Below are 19,936 nucleotides of genomic sequence, written 5' to 3' on the forward strand. Positions count from 1 at the left end.
CTCTTTAAGCGGTGCAAGTGCTACGAAAGTTTCCATAGAAATTCTCGTTTAAACAGTACTGTAATGATGACAGTGGATCTCCGACTGAATTATTGCGCGTATTTTGCTTCTGTTGACGCATCCAGCCGTTGTACAAGACAAAATCCAGGGAATGGGACGCTCCAGGTACAGCACTCATCTGAATTACCGTTTACTTTCATTAATGTAAGCGCAAAACGGTCCCTTGGATGGTGCAGAGGAACAATTTCAGTAACTAAGTTGTAGTTATTGCATCTGGCTCATTTTTGTATTTTGCAAGTTTTGTTCCCAGAGCTCGCTTCTTTTCTCCTACAATCAGAGGGTAGTGACTTGCGAACTTGCGGCAATTCTTCATTGGATAACATTTGCGTGTTTCTGCTAGTGTCCTTTCGCTTTCACGGTTACCACTGTCCCCGCCTCAATATGACTTTCGGCAACTCTTCTACGAAATCTAATTTCATTTCCTTTTTTTGTGTACTGCTACAAACTTTGTATTTTTTCAAAATATTCCATTTCAGCTATGTTAATCCGCCTTAACATCTTAATCACGGCCTGTTAGCATGATTGAACACAACTGAGCAAAACTTTCAATGGTAGCCGACTGCTGGTAGAACCCGTCCCCGGTAGAACCCGGCAGGCAGCCTCGGCCGGTCCTACCGTCAACTGAAACCAAATATTATCTCCAGAATGCTCTTAATGTTCATGTTGCAATAACCTTCGGTTGAGCTGAGGGCAGCGTTAACGTGGCGGTGACCAATCTTGTACACTGCACCGAGAGAAAAGATTTATGAAACTGGGTGGTGTACACCTCTTCACCTAACAGAATCTTTCTTCTGTATGTTCTGGATTTAGTGAAGGTTTCTACACCCTATTCATTTGTCTCTCTCTCTTTTGGTTTATTTTCTTCCTTTTCAGCAAACAACTGAAAGTGCCCTGGCTGATGGTGTCGAACAAAAAAGAAAAAAGGAGGTTTATGGTGTATTCATTCGTAGGCTCTTGTTTACATCCCCCTCGTATTTTTCTGACCAATGTGCCACATCGCTACGACGATCTGTGCATCTGCATCAAATACTGCCGTCTAAGTGGCCGGTGCTATTCGTGGCAGGGCCTTATTGAAGCTTGTCTGCACTAAGCGGCAGTTGCTCGACTTCATATCGTGCACTTTGAGTTTCCTCGTCAAATACTACATTTAGTCTTGACTCCCCTTCATCGCTTATTAGCAACCTTCTGGTGTGGTAGGTTCAAATTACGTCACGCCGTGGACATTTCGCAACCTGTATTTTATACATACTATCACCTTGTTACACAATGTGTAGTATCCTGTCGTTTTCTTGCGAACCATGCAAGTTCTTACTTCCATGTCAAGACAGGTAGCTTTGGGAAATGACAACAATCAATGCACAAAGTACGGAAAACTGCGCTACCAGTATTCTATTTTTCTCATGCAAATTTAAGAGTCCAAGTTTGCCTTTGTAATAAAAATATTTATTGTGTTTCGCACTCACTGTGACCACAAATGACCACAAATAAACTCTCATTACAAAGTCTTAAATACGTAAAACGCCGGGCATCTTTCAACATTATTGCTGGAAGATTTAAGCATTTGTTGAGACAATAGAAATATAAGACAGCTTTTTTCTATTCTCTGGCTTTCAACAACAACAGTACACTAAAAATTTCAACAGCCACATGGCCTCTTCGCAAGCAGGGATATCTCATCTTTAAAATCGATTATTGTGTTCGACAAGTAAAAGAACAATTTTAATGTAGCGAATGACAAGTTCAGTGCCATCGTTCGAACTTCTCATGTTTGTATATTGAGTCAGAGCTCTATTGACAAAAAATGATTTATTGATTGCAGGGTTTAACGTGCCGATGCAGCGCAGGCGATGAGGCACGCCGTAGTGAAGGGCTACGGATTAATTTTGACCTCCTGGGGATCGTTACGTGTGCCAAAAATTCGTACACACGGGCGGTTTTGCTTTTTGCCTCCATCATAAAAGTGGCCGCCGCTGCCGGGAACCGAACCCGCGACCGCGTGCTCAGCAGCACAATGCCTTAGCCACTGAGCCAACGCGGCGAGTCTGTTTACCCAAAATAATAACTGGATACACGTAGCAGGTTTACTACTAAATTAACGGAGGAAATGTCGCTAGGATGCCAAAATATTTTGATTTTATTTTTGGGTAATGTTCCTACAGAAGGTTTCTCAAATATTTCACACCTATTTTAGGAAAAGCTTCCCTAGCGCATGTCTCTAATTACTGTGGAGGTATATTTTTTTTCAGGTAGACAGTCCACTTGTGGTTTCGGCGTTTTTTCTAGGATTTCATGAAATTATCAAGCACAACACAGTCACATTAATCCGCGATAACTGCCTTTCAATGAAACTGCGTAATTCGTTGGTTCCTTACGAAGTGAATACAGAACTTGCCCCATTTCCCCACACTCGCGTCACTGCTTAAGCGAGTCTGCTCAACTTTACTTCGCATTTCATCTGCAATGCGTAGCGGAGCCACATCAATCCCTGAAATGTCTTTTCAATCTCCCAGGAAACTGTGTTCATTGGATATAAATGCTGTTTTCAAAACAATATAGTCAACAGGAAATGCACTTCCTGATGTGAAACATGACTAAATTTTACGCAACTACGGCCGTTTCCTGCACCCTTTCCTGCTACCACACTTGCTTTATCTTTGCGCCTTCGATTAACGCAGAAATCTAGGTGTGTTGGTACGTGATCGGAAACAACGAACTCCTTTCGCTAGCGAGACAGGCTGCAAGCGAAGCGTGTTCAACCCCGTGACACCATCGAAAATTTGTTGTGGAGTCCCTGTCCAACCAAATTCCGAATGCAGGCTCGCCGAATCCATTCAGTTGCATGCCGTAGTCGTTTCACCTGGCTTTCAAATTTCCGAAATTCAGGATTAGCTCGCCGAGCACGCTTATGTTCGTGGGCTAGCTGCAGTTGTCGTTCTTTCAAGGCCCCGCACGGGGCACCTTGAGTATTCATGGTGATGGTACTGGCGATACCGCGGACCCCGAGCCCCCCAACATAAGCTGTGACCTACCGTGGTGATGTGTTTTTAAGGTGAAGGGTAGAAACCTCAAACGGTGGCCGTCAGAGCCCAGGTCAAGCTCCGGCGGATTGGCTCCCTGTCTATTTACCAGGCAGGGAGCTCCGGGACCTCTCTCGGTATCAGCGTAACCCGAGCGAAGGAAGTACCCCCGTCCCCTGCTTTTTCCTATGCCATATGGTCAATCGAAAAACCCCCTCCAAACCTGATCACGGTCCGCACCGAACAATTTTTTCCACCCCTTCCTGCCATCAACTCCCCGAAACCCGACAACTACCCACGTTTTTTGATAGTTGAATCTGTTGACAAATCCAAGCCTTTTGCTCCACAATCCGTATTCTTTGTATCGAAGTTTCTTGAAGCCGTCCTTGGCAAGAGGTACAATGCTAAAAAACTAAGAACCGGTGAAGTCTTAGTTGAGGTGAACACGCAGCAGCAAGCCACAACTCTCATGAGCCAAACCCGCATGGCAGACCTTGATATCAGAGTCACACCCCACCGCAGCCTCAACAGCTCCCAGGGTGTGATATCTGAGTCAGATCTCCTAACCGAGGCAGAGACTGATCTGCTCGAAGGCCTAAAAGACCAAGGCGTGACAGCAGTAAGGCGAATCGTCATCAGGAGAGACAACAAAGAAATAGCCACCAAACATCTGATTCTGACTAAAGCTTGGGATTGGGCTAGTTGGTTTGACATCTCAGGCGGAAAAAAACAGCGCAGAGATGGGGACTAACGGACGAAAAGACAGTACAAGCGCTGACTAACAACTGGGGGTGCTTTATTTCGTTCTGCATATTAAATTGCAGAACGCAATAAAGAACCCCCAGTTGTTAGTCAGCGCTTGTACTGTCTTTTCGTCCGTTAGTCCCCGTCTCTGCGCTGTTTTTTTCCCCCTGATCTGATTCTGACTTTCGACCGCTGCACACCACTGCCCGAGCATGTCAACGCAGGTTTCATCCGTTGTTCTGTCCGGCCGTACATCCCGAACCCGCGGCGCTGTTTCAAGTGCCAAAGGTTCGGGCATGGTACCAACTCCTGTCGCGGCAGAACAACATGTGCCAAATGCGCCCAGCACGATCATCTCTCCGACAACTGCACTGCAACCAACTTCACCTGCCCGAATTGCCAGGGCCCACACGCAGCATACTCTCGCGCTTGTGAAAAGTTTCATCTTGAGAAGAAAATTCTTAACGTTAAGGTATCCGAAAACATCACCTTCCCAGAGGCGCGAAAGAGGTTCGCCTCTTTCCCCCTGGGGAGGTACGCCGACGCAGCTCGCCGGGGGGCGGAGCGGCGTCTTGTTTCGGCAGGGACCCAGTACCAAGAGTCGGACTTGGTCCCGGCGCCGCCCCCACCTCCCCCCTGGGCTGCCTCTTGCAGCCCAACCAGCCTCTGCACCGCTCCCTCACCCAGCAGCGGCTGTGGTGGCAACAACGTCAGTTGGGGATGCCGCTGCATCCAGTGCTTCCTCTCCACCGGCCCAAAGCATACGCAAGGGCACGGAGATGGAGACGGAAGCAGTCGCAGCGACCCCCTCCCACTCCTCGGTGCCTGTGCGATCTTTGGTGCTCCCCACGCCTTCGGCACTGGCAGCGCAGGCAAAGAACACCTGAAAGGGTACCACGTCAAGGGGGCCCAGTCCGCTCGGCACCCCCTTGCCTTCAGATGACGACAAGGACGTCGAGCCCTTCCGGCTTCCATCGCAGCGGAAGGAACGGGCTGCGACGTCCAGGTCAGTAGAGAAGGCCAGAAAACCCCTTCCAAGAGTGCAAGCCCCGAAAGACCCTACATAAATAGTCACACTCCTGTAGCTCTAACACATCATAATGGGAAGAGAAAACATAGTTCAATGGAACTGCAGAGGCCTTCTGAATAATCTTGACGACATTTATGAGATTCTGCATGCCAACCAGCCAAGTTTAATGTGTGTCCAGGAAACACATCTGAATTCCAAACACACAAATTTCTTGAATAGTTACCTGGTATACAGGAAAGACAGGGATGGCTGCACACACTCTTCTGGCGGTGTGGCCATAATTGCCCGCAAATCCTTAGCATGCCACCTTGTCACCTTGAACACCGTCCTTGAGGCTGTAGCGGTCCGCACAATAATTTTTAATAGGTTGATAACGGTATGCTCTATCTACATCTGTCCTGATGTTGCACTTCTGAGCTCTGACTTTGAGGCGCTGGTCGACCAGCTTCCTGAACCGTACATCTTAACAGGCGACTTCAATGCACGCAATTCCCTTTGGGGCTTTTCTCGCACGGATGCCCGAGGTCGCCTGATAGAGAAGTTTTTAACATCCTCTGGAGCATGCCTTTTCAACAAGAAACAGCCTACATACCATAACATAGGACACAATACATACTCAAATCTTGACTTGGCTATTGGTTCGGCAATTCTCTTTCCATGTCTTCAGTGGGGAGTGGGCACTGACCCATATGGCAATGACCACTTCCCCACTTCACTAACATATATAGGTAAAGGCCCAAGCAGCTCATCTTCCCATAACAGGTTCAATGAAGCACAAGCTAACTGGAACACATTTACAGAGACATCGAAACTACACCACACATCCATAGGACACCTGCACGTTGAAGAAGCTACCCAACTCCTCACGGCGCACATCCTCGACGCCGCCGAAAAGTCCATTCCCCACGCCTCTGGTGCCCCGTGCAATCAGAGGATGCCGTGGTGGAATGAGGACTGCAGGCGGGCGCGAGAGGCCCAGAACAAGGCGTGGGGTATCCTTCGTCGGTACCCCACGTCGGGTAACCTTATTTTGTTCAAACGGGCCAAGGCGTTCGGAAAACGTGTGCACCGGGAGGCAAAACGAGAGAGTTGGCACACCTACTTGACATCCATTAATTCATACACGGACACACACAAAGTCTGGACACGTATACGTAAGGTCAAAGGACAACAGACACACAGCCTGCCCCTGGTTAGCACAACAGGGGACACACTTGAAGACCAGGCTAACACACTTGCACAACACTTCGAACACGTGTCCAGTTCAGCACACTACACAAGCACTTTCATGAAACACAAAACATCTGCAGAAAAAAAGCCCTTACAAGACAAAGAAAAATCACATACTTCCTACACCTCTGGATTCACTCTCTATCAGTTGAGGGTTGCCCTGAGCACGTGCAAACCTTCAGCCCCAGGTGCAGATAAGATTACATACACCATGATACAACACCTACACCCAGACACTCTTGAAACACTCTTACACCTATACAATAAAATATGGCTTTTGGGGCACGTTCCACGCTCTTGGAGGGAGGTCATAGTAGTTGCTTTCCTAAAGGAAGGGAAGGACCCTTCTTCTCCCGCCAGTTATCGTCCCATTGCCCTGACAAGCTGCCTGTGTAAGCTCCTCGAGAAGATGATAAACAGGCGACTTGTGTACTTCTTAGAGTACAATGGTCTTCTCGAGAGCTGCCAGGCAGGCTTCAGGGCGGGGCGATCTACCAGCGATCAACTCGTTGCATTAGGGGCGTATATCAAAGATGCTTTCCTCCACAAGCAGTACTGTATGACAGTCTTCTTTGATATGGATAAGGCGTACGATACTGCTTGGCGGTACGGCATCCTCAATGATTTGAAGTCCTTTGGCATGTTGGGTAACATAATGAACACGCTTACCAGTTACCTGTCTGGAAGAACGTTTCGCGTGCGAGTTGGAACTGCACTTTCTAGGGTTCATGTGCAGGAAAACGGTGTGCCGCAAGGCGGAGTTTTAATTTGCACTTTGTTTATTTTGAAAATGAATTGTCTTCGGAAGGCATTGCCACCGTCGATTTCATGTTCAATTTATGTAGACGACGTACAATTATCTTTTAAGTCTTGTAACTTGTCTATCTGCGAGCGGCAAGTCCAGGTTGGTGTGAACAAGCTTGCGGGCTGGGCAGATAGCAACGGTTTAAAATTTAATCCAGGAATGTGCACTTGTGTTTTGTTTTCCAAGAGACGTGGTATCCGGCCGGATCCTGACATTCAACTCAATGGTGTCTTGATTCTTGTCAAAAAGGAACACAAGTTTTTAGGCATAATCTTTGACGAAAAGCTTACATTCATCCCACACATAAAACAACTAAAACATAAATGCCTAAAAACAATGAATATCCTGAAGGTTCTGTCGCACATCTCTTTTGGTGCTGACAAACAACTTCTTTTACGTGTTTTTACCAGCTTGATAGGTTCACGATTGGACTATGGTAGTGTTGCTTATGGGTCAGCAAGTAAAACATCCCTGAGAATGCTGGACCCTGTGCTTCATCTAGGGCTCCGTGGGCGTGTGGCGCCTTCCGAACTAGTCCAGTTGAAAGCCTGTATGTCGAGTGCAACAAATGGAACCTACAACGTCAGCGAGCATACACAGACCTCCTTTATGCTTTTAAAATTTCATCCATGCCTCACCATCCTTTTAAATCAGTTTTTCATGATAGATCCATGAGTTAACTCCTTTTAAAACGACCATCGTTCTCTGCGCCCTTCCCTTACAGAGTTAGAGAGGAAGCGTCAGAGCTTGCTGTCTCCTTTTTAGACACCATCCAAAGTTCTGTAACAGATTTCATAGCACCATGGCATCTCCGCCCTGTGTCATGCGACACATCTTTTACACATGTAGATAAAAACCGAGCTCCCACATGTGCAATTCAGCAGCACTTCTTGTATTTGCAGGAGAAGTATCAGTGTTCTGAATTTTATACGGATGCCTCTAAGACTTCCACCTCTGTGTCCTGCGCTGCGCATGGGCCCGGCCTTAATGTCACTAAAACTCTGAACAGTTATACTAGCATCTTTACGGCAGATGCTTATGGTGTACTTGTTGTTGTTAATCATATACTTCAAAGCCACATCCCACATTCCATTATCTATACAGATTCACTCAGTGTTGTGCGGGCACTGTCGTCAACAATGCCTTCGAAAAACCACGTTGTCAATCTGATCGTCAAGGGTAGTATGTCTGTGTATGTACGCATATTTGAACTGGTTCTTTCTGGGTCCCTGGCCACTGTGGTATAGCCGGGAACGAAGCAGCGGACCTAATGGCTGCTGCTACTACACTCTTGAATACAGTAGACATAACCACATTACCCTACACCGACGTGAAACCACACATCAGACAACAACTTCGCAAAACATGGCAAACACACTGGAGTGAACAAACAGACAACAAGTTACAAGTAATAAAACCTCACTTGGGACCATACACTACCGACACACGCAATAGATACTCTGAAGTCGCCTTCGCCAGATTACGGATAGGGCACACACATGCAACGCACTCGCACCTTCTCACGGGGTCTCCAAGACCTCTGTGCAGCAGGTGCGGAGAGGCCCTATCCGTGGTCCACATCCTCATACAATGTAAGCCACTTCACACAACACGACACAAACACTTCAGAGAACTCTACCGACAACATATCCCACTACATCCATCGCTGTTTCTAGGTGACGATGCCAGTGTTTCTGTGAAACGTGTGTTTGATTATTTGTCAGACGTTAATTTTTTAAACCTCATTTCCTATCACGCATAATCAAATCTGGCCCTATACACCAGCCATCACCATTATCTTTAACTGATTTTACTATGTTCGGTTGACAGGTTTTTTTTTTTACCTACCTTTTTGTGGTAACCACTTCACTTCATTAAATAAACTTTTCTCTGGCGCTCTTTGCCCTTAGTCGGCCTTGCGCCATAAAAACCCAACCATCATCATCATCGTTCTTTCAAGGCTGTCTGCTGGCGGAGTGCCACCAAGCGCGGTGTGCCCATGGCGCAGATGGACTAGAACTGACCCCCCTTCCTCGACCCCGGAGGAGGAAGTGGCTGTGATTGGCCGGGAGGATTGAGTGATCCGATCTCCAGCTACGGGTGAGGAGAAATACTGTTTTGCGTACGCTGCCAATACCAACAAGGGCGGCGATGCGAATCCTCTAATACACCCTTCCGGGAAAAGCAGCGAAAAAAGGCCACGATGGTGACAAAAAGTAAGGCCTCCGTTGAACCTGTCACATATGTTGTTTGCGCGGGATATCAGTTTGCTCAGAGATACGGTAGCGTAAGAACTAAACGCAAAACGGCATCCCTCGCTCTCCAGTAAGGGTTCCAGAAAGCATATTAGCGAGACGAACGTCCGTGTTAGCCAGTAGAACACGGAGTGACTTTTCATGTAGCAGTACAAAAAAGCCACACTGCTTTCTTACGCCACTCTTATGACCTAACAATATAATATTCTTTTCTGATTTCTTACTAAACTGCATTTTTTACACAATGATATAAGTGAAAATGTAAGTCAAGATATATTATATTCAAACATGTCATATCAAAGTGCCCCGAAATCAAACAAACAAATCTATTTACAAATGTGGCACTTCGATTTCAGAAACGACACAACTTGGGAAAAAGGCTAGCAATACTGGCCCAGCTATAACAGAACAAACAGAAAAAAATGCTTATTGCTTTGCACAAATTGTGTTTTTTTAGACAAAATGAGTTGGACTTGGGTCACAGTAACATTAACATAAAAAATGAACCTGGTTCCACCCACGGGTAAATCTTTTGAAACAGCGGAGCTGTAATTCTCTTGCGTCAGCACGAACGTAAACTGTCACTCACGCCAGAACGGCAGCACCGTCGATACCAGAACTCCACAGTTCGCACAAAGGATTCACCAGGTAACCATCAGCTGGGGAAACTCCCTCTCCTTCCGCTTGTGTGAGGGAGAGGAACCCGGCCCTGGGAGACAACTTCATCCTGCACCGGTTGGTCTGGGAACCGGTTTCTGCAATACAAGCAGCGGATAGAACCACTAAATGAGTTACGCTTAAGAGTAACGACACTGACGCACGGCGGCAGCCATTTGGTGCCTGACGCCAAGGTGGCCAGCTTCATGCGCTCTAATGCTGCTGACATTGGTGGGCGGAATTGGCCCCGGCGCCGCACGGCAACTATTACAGCTGTGTTTACTTTTCTAAGATTTAGAGACAGCACGATGGTGCGATAAGGTCAGGCTCGGTTACGCATGCGTAGCTAATTTAGTGGCTCTACATTATGCTAGGGCCACTAATTAAGCTACGCTTTTTAAGTGGCTATACTTTGCGCTAAGCCACTGTCGTTCTCTTCCAGCGGGAAGCGATGCAAACGTTTTGCACCTTCCCGCCGGTTGAAACAGCCCAGTACAGAGCAGCACGGCATCGCCACTCTGTCTGGGGGCGTGAAAACCCACTCTCAACGTGTCATACAGCCGCACTGCACTCCGAAAATCACCACTTATCGTAAAGCACGTACGCAGGAAGACAGGGGCACCACAATGTCAGGGTCCGTGGATCTTCCCGGGGTAAACAAATGTCACGTGACGCGGGTGGAGCAGTGGCCGCTGTGTGCGGCATACAACAACGAGAACAAAGAGCGTCGATGCTATAAAACCTGCTCTAGTGGCTCTATCGGCGGAGAGAGCCCGCTCTCGGACGATCCTAAATGCTGCTCCTGCGCGCCTGTTTCTGGAGCCATACCTGATGTTTCACGAAACAATAACGATCAAACGTAACAAAATACAGCAAGCATACATAGTCCGGTCAGAAGCTCCGAGACAGGAGTGGCGGCCTCTGTGCGATGGTGGCCGCTCCGGTCAACATACATTTTGTTTTTGCACATTGCCTCTACGCGTCATTGCTTAGGCCGCAAAACGTGCGATTCAGAGGGAGAATTTATTCTTTCACTTGAATTATTTTATTTTCACTGAATGAAAGATGGCTTGCCGCAGTACAAACACTGAGAGCACTATAAAACACCAACATTTCTGAATAAAACAGACTTGTATTTTGTCTTTATGACCTCTTTAATATAGTGGCGAATTTACAATGATCATTGAAAGCTCCACATTCAGACTCTAGTGGTGGGATTCTGGAAAAGGTTTGTGACTTTTTCATGTATTTAGGCAACTTTATGATACGCCTCTCCCGAAAGTTTTTAATTAGATGTAGTCAACTTCTTACGAACTCCATAAGAAAATAAAAGGTGGATTTATCGCGACAGCATCACTAGTACAGTTGTGAGATTCTCAGGCACTTGCCATCCACGCCCGAAAAAAAAACGCACCGAACTGACAAAACGGGCTCTAGGCTATGTTTTCGGCTTACGTGTCAACCCCAGCAATGGAAGCATGAAAGGATGATACCGTCATCATTAGGAGATTTACCTATTCGTAGTAAGCTACAGTGAAGCCAACACTGTTAACAGATTCCCGTCTAATCAGTGATTACGGCTGACTGCGGATTTTATCTGCGGAGATAACCCGATCTCGCTTATTGCGACACTGAATTCAAAATACAACTTGCTCTGGATATGTTTTAGCGCTGCAAAAAACCAAATATACCACTCTTACGCGTACATATTTCGAAAAAAAAATATCAGGTAGGGACTAGTGAAAACGTGAAGACAGGTGCCGCCAGCTTGGGGTATGCCGCGCAACTTGCATCGAAAATGTACAAACATCTGGCGTACGCAACGGTGGGTGGCGTTACTCGTCCGTTCTTGGGGTGGAGGTAGCTGTTTTCAAAGACCCCTGCGAGCTAGCACAAGAGGTTGGTTCGTCGTCAACATTCGCGGGTCCTCACAAAGACATGTTAAGTGCAGAGCACTCTAGGGGCTCGCCTAGTTGTCGTAGATCGCTCGATGGACCTAAGTAGAGCCACACGGCGTTCCATCTTCCCGGCGTAACCGAGTGGCTTCAAAAGCCAAACGGTTTCTATAGTCATAGGAGTTCCATACTCGTAAATCGCGGGCGCTTGCCATACATCTCCCCGTTGTTTCGCACAAGGAAAACTGTAGGTACATTAGAGGCAAAAAATACTTAATTAACCGGCAGCGTCCGCGTTTATTTAGTTTGGAACGCCCGTTGGGTTGGTGTATACCATAGTAAGCGAAAACAAGTGGCAGTGCAATCCCGCCAGGGGGTGGAGAAAAAGAAAAAAAAAACATAAAGAACAGAATTCTTGCTGGTGCAATTTCAGGCTGCGGGCGTGCGAGCACTGCGAAGGCGGGAAATTTGAATTGCATTGGGTGGTAGCAGTGAGCGGATAAAGGCGCTAAAGCCTATAATGGCGAATAACTGCTCTGCATTTCCGCAGCTTTCACATTGAGAGGTACGGCTTTGATTTTTCTTTAACAACGCGCTGATGCTGATCGCGGGTGACATAAAGGAATATTTTGCTTGGTGTCCCGAGCTGAGAAAACAAGTGGCAGTTCCGGAACGCAGGACTAATTTGACAGAAACTGACCAAAAACACTCACTCAATATGTGGTAGCGTTGTATTCGGTTGCTTGTATACCGCTATACATCACCAGTGCCTTGCCTTCTTCTGGTATACCGTGGAGAAAATGGCGGCTGCGCTAGCTGTTTCCATCACCGTTTATCAACGTTTGATTAGTAATTTCTCAGTTTTTGATGCATCTTTAGATACCAAACCAACGCTTAAATGGCTTTGGCAAGTTCTGACGTCCGCTTGAAATTAACTTGCTGGTTGCCTGTAGTGCCCCTTTGCGTTTGAGCACGTCGACAGGATCTGCTGAATGGTGGGTGGTAACCTTTTTTTATGTTCTGGAACAATTATCTCGATAAATATGCGTGTTTCTTTTATTCGTTATATCAAGATCCCCATTGTATATGCTTGCATAAAAGTCTCGGCAACTCTGTGCCAACGGCGCTGCATTCCCCAGCGCCAAGAAGTGAATTGATTCGTAGGTGCTTGGGCCGCTTTTCGTATTGGGGCGACAAATGAAAACCCTTGCGTGTTGAGACTCACACGCAAACAATGATGGCATGTTTTCAATATTCCCTGGTAGCTTTGGACAGTGGCGCATCCTAAAGGCCAGGGTTGGCGTCAAAATTCCAAAGCGCACACGCCTTTGCACAAACACATCACATAAAAATGAACATGTGTTCATTTTTATGAGTCATTTATGAGTCATTTTGTACTTAAGCAAAGCAGCCTACGATGAAGTACAGGAAAACATTGTTGATCTGCAAGCTCTATGTACAACATAACATTTCTGAATAGTCGACGGCAGACTCTTAGGCCGGCCGAAATTCCAGAAATGCCTCCTTTCCCGGACTCATTCACGGCATAATCAAGTTCCCCATAGCGTCATAGAGTCCGGTATATCGGACGCTTATAGCCTTCGCAGTCTGATTTTCCGGACTTTTTTACCGCCAACCACCGACTCAAAGTCGCCATCAAACCCACTACACTGGCACCGCACCGCGGCTATCGTAACCGCAATCTAGCGCACGCCGATCAATTGCGAGCCGTAGCTTAGCCAACCGGCCAAGCCTCTTTTGGGTTCATTCACGTCCTTCACGCGTTGTTGATTCGGTTTTGCTGTAGATCGTGTGCTTGAGTGCTGCTGTGCGATATCTTCGGACCGAGAAGCTTCCTGCTGTTTCGTGCGGCGCTTCTGACTTCATGAAGCTGATTCGCCGTTGACAGCGATGGCGCCGACTGCGCCTTCGTCATATTCGAATGTCCGCGCTCTAAAAGCGTGCAAACCCCCCTCGTAGGCTGACGATGGAAAAGAAAGCCACCATCATCAAACAAATCCAAAGCGGCCGTTTACAAGCACAGATTGGGAGGGAGTTCGGCGTTTTCAGACAAACTGCTTCGGACTTTATGAGAAACAACAAAAAGGTCTTGGGAGTGGCTTGGAAATCAACCTCGCCGGAAAGGGGAATGCGAGTCAGGAAGTTTACCCGAACCTCGAGGAAGCACTCCTCGTGTGGATAAATATTATTAATGTCCAGAAAACCCCGGTGCCAGGCGACATCCTGAGGCAGAAGGTGGAGGCTTTCGCACTTCGAATGAACCTGAATGACATCAAGCTCAGCGTGGTTGGCTTCGCAATTTCAAGAACCAAAATTATTTGAAGTTCAAGACGATGTGAGGTGAAAGCGGCGCCGTTGACCAATCTGTAGTCGCAGACTATCGGAAGGGAAACCGGCAGTCTTTGCTTCAACAGTTCTCGCCTGAGAATATTTTGAACCGCCATGAAACTGGGTTTTTCTACAAGATGCTGCCAGAGAAAACGCTTGCATTTGCTGGTGACCCGTGCCACTGCGCAAGCACAGCAAAGCGTGGCTCACTGTTGTCGTCGGCCCCAGCACGACGGGAAACGCTTCCGCTGTTCGTCATAAACAAACAGAAACATCCAAGATGTTTCAGGGAGCTGTAACCCTGCTTGTTCTATGCGAGGCGAAAAAGAAGACGTGGGTAACGTAACAGTTATTCGATGGATGCGAGCGCAAGCTGGATAGGAATTTCGAGCAGCAAAAGCAAAAGTTCTGCTGTCCGGGGATAACTGCACTGCGCATGGCCACATTAAAGGTCATAGAGATGGAATTTCAGCCGCCGAACACCACAGCAGTCCTGCAGCCGATGGAGCAAGGCGTGATTAGCGACTTCAAGCATTTATAGAAATCACGTGTGCTCAGCCGCATGGTGATGTGCGCTCACAGCGGGAAACGTTACGCTGTTGACTGACGTCTGCCGTCAGCGTGCTTGCGACGCTTGGAAAGCGGTAACGCAGGAAACCCTTTGGAACTGTTTTCGTCACGTGGGCTTCACATTCGACACCGAGACGTCCAGCTTGCCCGGAGAAGACAGTGTGTGTGATCAACTTCCACCCGAGGACGTTGCCTTCGAGTACCTGCCAGCTGCCGGCGTTTTGATTCCAGCCGGGATAACCTTTGAAGGCTGCGCCTACGCTGATAACGACATCGAGCACTGTGCGGAATTATCCGAACACAAATGGTCCGTCAAGTTACCGAGGATACCGACGACTCCGACACCGATAACGAAGAGCCAGCGCCTACACAGCCGATGAGCTCGGAGTTGACGCGCGCACTAATGACGCGGTTATCGGTGTACAGCGACAATACGACGTTGGCTGAAAGTGAGGCAGATATCATCGCGGGCAAGCGGAATGCCGTGGAAAAGAAACTAAGTGGCTTTTCTTGCGCCAATTTGGTGACTTTGCCACATGAGGTGGTACCGGCCACATCGGATTTTTTTATAGATGGCTCTTAAATGCCACCTAGAAGATGTGTTGGCCGAATCGCAGCGAGAACCTGGGCGTCCTGACTTCACCCTCTCAATCGGAGAAGTATCTATGAAAAGGTGCGTTTTCGACTGATGTCGTTTTTTCGGACTCGTAAATTTCCGGACGCTTTCACGGTCCCTTGGGGGTCCGAGAAATCAGATGTCGATCGTATAGTAAAAGAGATGTTTTACGGCAAAGTTATTAAAGTACATTGTGTTCACAAAGTGACAATATAATCTCCTTAAGAACGTTGTTCGCCTTCACACATCGCAGAGCTCATTGGGGCCGGAGGGAATATCAGCCGCTTTTTATCTCTCAGCGAGATATTTCTGCGCGCTCTTTTCTGGAATGCTTGATTGAAGAGCTATGCCGCCGACATATAACACTTGAGCACCCGCCCTCCCACAGGTAAAGTGAGTCGGCTTATCGCCATTTTTTGATCAATGTTTTACATTGATAGGTGTCATGAGCAGTGGTGCAATCCCTTTATCTTTGCGAAAACTAATATTAGGTGTTTTGTGTGAAGCTGGTGGTAATTCAGCGTAGTATCTCTCATAGAAGCAGACAGGTTGGTTTTAGTCTTCTTTTTGTCTCCACCTGCAGCTTTCGGACATATATTGTTCGGGCGGCACTACTGTTCAGTCTCTGAAACTTGTTGCTGTCGATAGATGTATTTGTTAGCCTTTTAAATGTACTCACTCTGTCTGATCGGCATAATTCCATCTAAGCTTTACATGTGAGTGCTTGCGGGTGAGTAGTGCGAATAATTTACTATGACGTTGACCACACGATTTCATTCACTCGCAGGGTAATATTTTACGTGAGTTTATGCTCTTGTGCTTAATGAAATATTTGTAAAACATACTTTTTTCTTTAGCTTTATAATTCAACAGTTTCAATTCCAAAGTTCCAACAGTTCCAAAGTACAAACACGGGAGTAACCACGATGTGGTGCCTTCACGAACGAACATGTTATTAGCAGGACTAATTATTGTGACAATGAGCGGGGCCAACCTTTTAGGTGAACATAAGTTAATTTAGTATGCACGGCCCTTGGGAAACCTCCGGTTTTTGCTACCGCCGGCTAATTTGGTTTAAAAAGGCAGACTTGATATTATAGTCCGGTTGCTTAGTATATGTCTTTCTACTTACGAATTATATTGCTACGTGATGAAACGGTTTATTTACAGGTGACGGATAAGATGGAACTGCACTCTGTGCATCAATGTAACGGCGCGGTGCGTTGAGGTTCAGCCAGTGACTGATAATAATAATCAATCAATCAACCTTTATTTTCGGTGCACAGGAACAAACGTACAGATATTCAAGCAAAACAAAACAAGGAAAACTGAAAAACCAGCAAGAATACAGTTTGCATATAACAAATACGGTACATAAATTTGGAATGACATAAAGGACTTAAGCTACAACAGTTTTCAACTCATTAGAGAACATAGAAAAATAGCTCTGGAATATATCAAGACGGACGGAATATTCATTATATAAACATTGCATTCGGCTGATGGACGAGCGTCGGCTATTTATAGCAGCTGGTCTGAAAGCTAGAAATTTCCTGAAAAGTTTATTTGGTAAATTGACATTAATAAGTGTAACCAAATCGTCACACAAAATATTACCATGAAGAAGTTTATAGAGAAAGATAATATCAGCTCGCATTCGTCGACACCAAAGGGAAGGAAAGCTTTTCAAAAAAGACATGATGCCGTTTGCGTCTTCTTGCACATGACGGAAGCGGTGCTTAAAGATAGAAAGGAACTTATTTTGAACCCTTTCGATACGGTCACTATTGGACTTGCAAGTTCCATTCCAAACAACAGACCCGTATTCGAGAAGAGGTAAGCAGAGAGCCCAATACAACTTTAAGAAAGGAAGCGGACCTTTAAACTCTCTAGAATACCTGCAAACAGCACCCAGACATCGAAGAGAGCACCGGGTAATTTGTGTAATGTGGGAAGAGAAAGTCAGAGAAGAATCAAGCAGTACTCCCAAGTCCCGAATTTCAGTTACCCTCAGCAACGCAGTGCCTGCAATTCTATAAGAGTATTGCAGCTGTTGAGCTTTTCTACTATAGGAAACCACTTTAGTTTTTGAAGGGTTCAAAATAAGGTCGTTGTTGGTGCACCAACGATGGAATGACACGATATCATCCTGAAGAGAATTACAGTCCTGAACATTACGCACTTCTCTAAAGATTTTTATATCATCTGCATACAACAAAAAAGAAAAATTTTGAATGGCAGAAGCAACATCGTTAATGAAAATGGAAAAAAGAAGAGGACCCAGAACGGAGCCTTGTGGTACACCACTGGTTGCTTTGTACCTAAATGATGTTTCACCGTTAACACTTACATAGCAATATCGCTCCTTGAGATAGCAACGTATAAGACCCACCAAAGAAGCGTGTACATCTAACAGAGTGAGCTTGGCAAGCAATAACGAGTGGTTGACAACATCAAAGGCTTTGCTCATGTCACAGTAAACCACATCCAGCTGGCTTCTACCAACGATTGCTGGGACAGCCTGTTCCATGAAGCATACAAGGTCCGTGGATGTTGAACGACCACGCATAAATCCATGTTGATTAGGAATGAGGACGTGTTTAAATGAGAAAGACAAGACCGTATGAAGAGATAGCTCGAAAATTTTAGAGGCAGAACAAAGCAGCGAGACAGGCCTATAGTTTATAGCATCAGTTTTTAGGCCTGACTTGAAAACAGGGAATACGCGAGAGATTTTCCATGAGCGAGGGAACGTGCCAGACCGGACACAGTTATTAAATGTTGAAGTGAACACAGGAACAAATATATTTGCATATGTTTTTAGAATTGCAGCAGGAATACCATCAGGCCCACACGAAAGCGAGGGCCTGAGCCGTTTGATGCTGGTCCGAATGATGTTCTCGTCCAGTTTCAAACAACCGGAGTTCCCGCCCTGGTGACAAGGGACGCTGCTGTTATCACTACCACCGCTAATCCCAAAAAAACAAGAAAATTGACGAGCAAAGCAGTCGGCCACCTTGGCAACCTCATCGCCGTTGGAGTCTAGTAGACGAATAGAATCTTTAGGTGTACTAGATCTAGAATAAATGTACTTCCAGAAGGCTCCCGGTTGATGAGTTGCTTTAGTTTCTACCGACGCCAGGTACGAAGTATGATCACGTTTGTGCAATATTTTCCATAGGGCACGTAGGCGCCGGAATTCCTGAGCGAACTGGTTGGCACCAGAGCGCTTCATCTTTCTGTGCGCACGTTCCTTGAGTTTCAGGACATCCCGCAATTCAGTTGAAAACCAGTGTTTATTTACGTGGCCAGGAACAGCCAAAGGCCTGAGTGCTGGCGCACGGATAGTTACATGAAAACAAAATACAACACATTGCAAGAAACAATAATAATAATAATCAATCAATCAATCAATCAATCAATCAATCAACAAATCAATCAATCAATCGATCAATCAATCAATCAATCAACCTTTATTTTTGGTGCCCAGGAACAACCCTAGGGTCTTGGTGCTGGTACACCATACAAAACGAAAAAAAAAACCATACTAAAATTAGGTCGAGACAACACACAAAAACAACCTGTATGACAAACAATAAAGTAAAGATAGTTACAGAAATCTTAGAAAGCAAAAAAAAAGAAAAAGAGAGAAAAAAAGAACAGAAAGTCAAAAAGGAAAACACAGGCTTGGCGTCGCAAGCCATGACACTCGGCCAGCGAAACGTGCAATAGAGTTGAAAAATAGCAACTATACAAGCAAATATTGGGTGAACATGACATAGAGTATACGTATAAATCCAAGGTTTTTTAACAACATGTTAGGAAGTTCCACAAAAAAAAAAATAAGAGAGAGAAAAAGCTTCAGCGTTACCAATACTGACAAATAATATTAATAATCAATCAATCAATCAATCATGTTTATTTACGCGCCCAGCAACAGCCAGAGGCCTGAGTGCTGGCGCACGGGTAGTTACATGAAAACAAAATACAAGAAACATATAGCAAGAAACAAACAAGCGACAAGACACACACAAATTGAAGTAGTGAAAATGCAGAAATAAAGCACAGGCGGAGCCTGGGTACACGTAAAAAATAAAAAAAAGAAGATGCCTATGTTGCTCTGCCCGTCGTAAGGCCAAACGACAGGCAGAGCAACAAAGTTTGACAGTAATACAACAAAAACAACGGCAAGAGTGTAGAGACAAATGAAAAAACGAACAAATGACAGTAAACAGTTTCAAAAATAGGCAACTATCAGTTGGATAGGCACAACAGCAGAGAAATCAAATTCCAGAAAAAAAAGAACTACAGACATATCATAGGTGTTTAACCTACTGTATTCAACAGTGTTTTACGGTAAACTGTAAAGGGTTTCTGAAAGATGTCAAGGCGTTCAAATAAGCGGTTGTAACAATTCTGTATTCTGCGCACAGGAGAATGATTGGAGTTGCGCGCAGCGGTCAAGAACGGGCGATGCGACCTGGTGGGCCTTTGTGGTACACTAAACTCTAAACAGTTAAGCAGGTCTGCGCAAGAAAGGTCACCATGAACAATTTTGTGAAGAAATGTAAGGTCTGCACGCATACGTCTGCAGTTCAAGGAAGGGATGGAAGGGACTATGGATAAGTCAGAATCAGGACGAAAACTGTGATTGTGATGACGGTGCTTAAATATGGATAAAAACTTCTTCTGCACACGTTCTATTAAT

This window comes from Haemaphysalis longicornis, unplaced genomic scaffold (assembly GCF_048455015.1).
Source record: "Haemaphysalis longicornis isolate Haplotype H1 unplaced genomic scaffold, Haemaphysalis longicornis Haplotype H1 scaffold_9, whole genome shotgun sequence".
In the NCBI taxonomy this organism is placed as follows: Eukaryota; Metazoa; Arthropoda; class Arachnida; order Ixodida; family Ixodidae; genus Haemaphysalis; species Haemaphysalis longicornis.